At 31.3% G+C, this 4290-nt stretch overlaps 1 pseudogene; it reads left to right on the top strand.

Moving 5' to 3' along the window:
• The first annotated feature begins 519 nt into the window (after positions 1–519).
• On the top strand, positions 520–1086 carry LOC125821662 (NAC domain-containing protein 1-like; annotated as a pseudogene).
• Positions 1087–4290: the final 3204 nt, after the last annotated feature.

The raw sequence follows: 4290 nt of genomic DNA, 5'->3' as shown, positions 1-4290 counted from the left end.
CACCAAGCAACTGCTTGTTGCCCGGATGCTACTGTTTACTTTTATATCATTCGTTCAAATTTCTATAGAAAAAATATAAATAGTTTGATACGAGATTAATGGGTGTTTGAGTATCCGGAACCTTCCGTGGGTCCGCCCCTGCGTCTTTGAATATTTGTTCTCAGGAACTGGAACTTTTCATGGTGACACAAATACGAAAATAACGATTGAAAAGTTGAAAGAAAAAAAATGACCCAAATTTAATGAGTTTCCTATTCGAATAAGGTTGCATTTCCAAAAATAAAATTGTAACTCCAATTAATTTTCTATTTGAATAAGGTTAAGTTTTCCAAAATAAATTACAACTCCAATTAATAAGGTTAACTTTTTCAATTTTATTTTTACAACTACAATTAGTTTCCTACACAAATTAGGAAATACACTCTCTCTATATATTTTCTTTGCTTTAAAATATTTCTCCATCTTCTTTGTTTTTTGTATCTTTTAAGTTTGAATTCACATAATTTTCAAATTATGGGGATGAAATATACGAATGAAGATCTGATAAGGTGTTTAACGAAATTCATTCGTTGAATACCTATTGAATACCATTATATTTCGTATATAGACTTATACGGTAGCAAAGAGCCAGCTGAATTATTCCAAAATTCAGGTAATGATCATGTAAACTATTTCTTTACTCTATTGAAGAGAAAAACGATCAAGGGTAAAACCTTTAACAGATCAATTATTGGAGGTCACAAATGGAAAGGACGAGACAATAGTAAAGAAATTTTAGACAAGGAAAGATCACGAATTGGGTACAAGAAAACTTTTCGTTTTGATGAAGAAAGTAGCAGTGAAGATAAATAAAGTGTATACTGGATTGTGAAAGAATATTTTCTTGATAAAACTACAATGGATGTATTAAGAGAACATGGAGAAATCAGACATGGAAGACTCTGTTATGTGTTTCATTACAAAGAAAGTTAGTTTTATGTAAAAATCATCAAGATATTCCTATATGAACCGTTTAAAGCCTTGACTGATGAAGAATTGGATTACTTTGATACGCCTGATCCTGAATATCCACACGCATATATATGAGAATAAGAAATTTTTCTAGTGCTAATTAGTAGTACATTTATTTTAGTTACTTTAATTTGTAGAATTATATTAACAATTATTTTTATTGTTATTTAATGGATTACATCTATTTTTTTAACTAAATAGTTTTTTTTTTGTTCTGGTACCCACAATGGAGCCCGACTTAATTTGGATTCGCGTCAGAAAGTCCCACATTGAGGGTAAAATGCTTCCTCCGTATCCAAGGAGACTCGAATCCGAACATTTTGTATACATATTGATACCAATTTAGTTTTCTATTTTATTTTCCTTATTTGCAGTATATTTGTACGCGAAAAAATTGTTGGCTCAGTTTTTTTTATACGACCAATTCTCTTTTTTTTATGCCTTTTTTGTTTAATTAAATTTATTGTTCAAGTTAAGTCTTCGAAAATTGGTAAACGTCCACCCCAAAATTCCATGTGAAATCAAGTTAAATATTTTCTCCATCTCAAAATATTTGTCAACACTTGTCAAGTTTTGTTTTTTTGAATATTAAACTACATGAACTTTAACTAGTATTCTAAGATATAATTTTAAAAAAAAAATCATATTGAGATGAGAAAAATTACAATTCTAGTACTTTTATATAGTTTTGAATATAAATTTTAACTTAAAGTTATTTAACTCCAAAAATTAATCAAATTGATTTTTAAAAAAATATGGCAAATATTTTGGGACAGGAGATGTTTTCGTAGACTGTTGTAGCAACTCGTCCCAACAATTGTTATTTTTCGACATTGTTTTCCAACAATTCATTGTCCGTTTTCATCCTAAAAAGAAATTCCTAGCGATATTTTTCATCTTTTTCTGATCAAAATAAATCTACACAATAATTTTAACAAGTGTAATTGGATTAAGAATGCACTGAAGTTGTAAGGATCCAAATATCTTAAACAAACAAAAAAATCTAACTTGGGGTTTCCCAATAATATTGTACCTAAGGGGTAGAAAATTGAAAATTCGGAAGAAAAATAAACGATACTTGCATTTTGCTGCAAAGTTTGGAGTTTCTAGTTTAGAGACTTATTCAGGATTTTTGAAAGGATAGGTACATTATTACGTTAAATGTGAATCTAAGATAATCTAAAATATCAATTTGACTGATTTGATTAGTAAATTTGTATCATTGAATCAGTTAAAATTTTAAATTATAGATCCTTTATTAATTATTATCTTATAAAATATATATATATATATATATATATATATATATATATATATATATAGAGAGAGAGAGAGAGAGAGAGAGAGAGAGAGAGAGAGAGAGAGAGAGAGCTATATTTCATGTCGAAGGTATTCAGATCAATTAAACTCATTGATTGTATATTATATCATCCATCGCTACTTGTTTTAATATAAACATTTGATTTAATTATATTAAAAAATTTGTGGTGATAAATTTTTCTTAGAAAATTTCAATGTGACATGTTTGAAAATAGTCAAGATTAAAGAAAAAAAACATTAATTAATACGCTAAAAGTGTTCTTATAACCATTTAGAAAGGTGTTACTCAATTTTAGAAAGAAAGAAAAAAAATATAGATATAAGGTGGCGTGGATCCTTGAGTTGTGATTTTTTATTGTCAATTAAACTATTGGGCCTGGGGTCGTAAGCTTGGTTTGACATGAGTTTTAGGTTAGTACTCTCATGGTGTGATGGATATCCTACCCGATTCTATGTGTATGGCATGATTTGATTGTGATAGTAATCTTGGGGAGTTATTACTTGAACGATTTTCAACGGAAATGACTTGGTTTGTGAAATGAATTTGTTCTTAATGAGTCGGAAGTCCTTGAGATCCGTTTTGGCCTAAAAGTAGTGAAAAAACCCTTTTTTTCTTGATTTATCGCACCTTTTGACTGCTTTTACTCTGATGATCTCAATATACCATTTCAGGCGGCCCATTGGCTTAGGCTCGGGCTACAATCTATCATTTAGATTTACATTGTTGATAAGCTCGAAGTATCATCCCAGATGGTCCGTTCATTGATGTTTGCGTAATCAAGACACAACTTTTGATGCAAGTGTCTACGATCGTACAATAGTTAGTAACCCAACCAAGGGTTGGGATCGTTTCCAAGAGAGTGCTTTTGAGAATTAATATAAAAATAAAATTTTATTCTAAGTAGTCATAGCTAAAGACATTAACGAATTATAATAATTATTCAACACTTAAAACTACAACTCTAACTAGTATTTATAGTTTTCACAGATTTGTGCTGCAGCGGATCATTCAGCGTCATTAGTCGGAATCGCCGATCAACTCGGCGATTCACCCTTTGGTGTAGTTCATTGCCGTCTTGCACTAGCCTTCAACATCGTCGTGCTCTGGGTCATTGGGCGACATGGTACTACTGTGCGGAACTTCTCAATGATGCGACGACTGCTCCCTATCTCCGCTGACTTGATCCTTTCCTTTAGGACTCAACACACTCGAACAAAAGGAAAAGTAAGACCCTTCGGCGACTCACCAAGTGGACTCGGCGATCCTCAGACCTTCATTTCTTCGTTCTTCTCAACCTTTTCGTTCCTTTTTGCGACGTAGTGTCCATGCTTTCCTTCTAACATCAAATACCTGAAACTTAAGGGTTTTCATCATATATTGAGATAAAATAAGCATTTCAGGATACAATTTCTATTAAAAAATAGCCCTAAATTGAGTCCAATTTGTGGACTCATCATTCATACATATATCCTAATTATGGGTAAGCTCGCCGAGCCATCCTAGACAGCCCGTGGATACATCTATCCGGATTAGGGGTGGGCATAAATACCAAAAAATCGAAAAACCGAACCGAACCGAACTAATTCAGTTCTTCGGTTTTGGTTTTTTGGTTCGGTGTTGGTATTATTTTTTGGAAGATCGGTTCTTTGGTTCGGTGTCTCAAAACTTTGGTGCACCGAAAAACCGATATATATATATATATATATATATATATATATATGTGGGCATTCTCTTAACTAAAAATTAAAAATTCAATTAATAATTAAATCATTCATGAACAAATCAAAGTAACACCAAATGTACAATTCAATAGTGAACTTGAATTATTAATTTCTAAGAGATACTCAAACATATTTCTACCAATGTACATTATGTAAAGGAACCATCTTCATACTTGTCTTCTCGATAAATTGTTGGAGGCACAATGTTCTTGATAAAGAAAAATATAGTCTTTTAGT

The sequence above is a fragment of the Solanum verrucosum genome, unplaced genomic scaffold (assembly GCF_900185275.1).
Source record: "Solanum verrucosum unplaced genomic scaffold, falcon-dt-bn FXZP01000211.1, whole genome shotgun sequence".
Taxonomy (NCBI): domain Eukaryota; kingdom Viridiplantae; phylum Streptophyta; class Magnoliopsida; order Solanales; family Solanaceae; genus Solanum; species Solanum verrucosum.
Note: the sequence above shows the minus strand (reverse complement) of the source record. Positions and strands in the feature narration are given on the sequence as shown.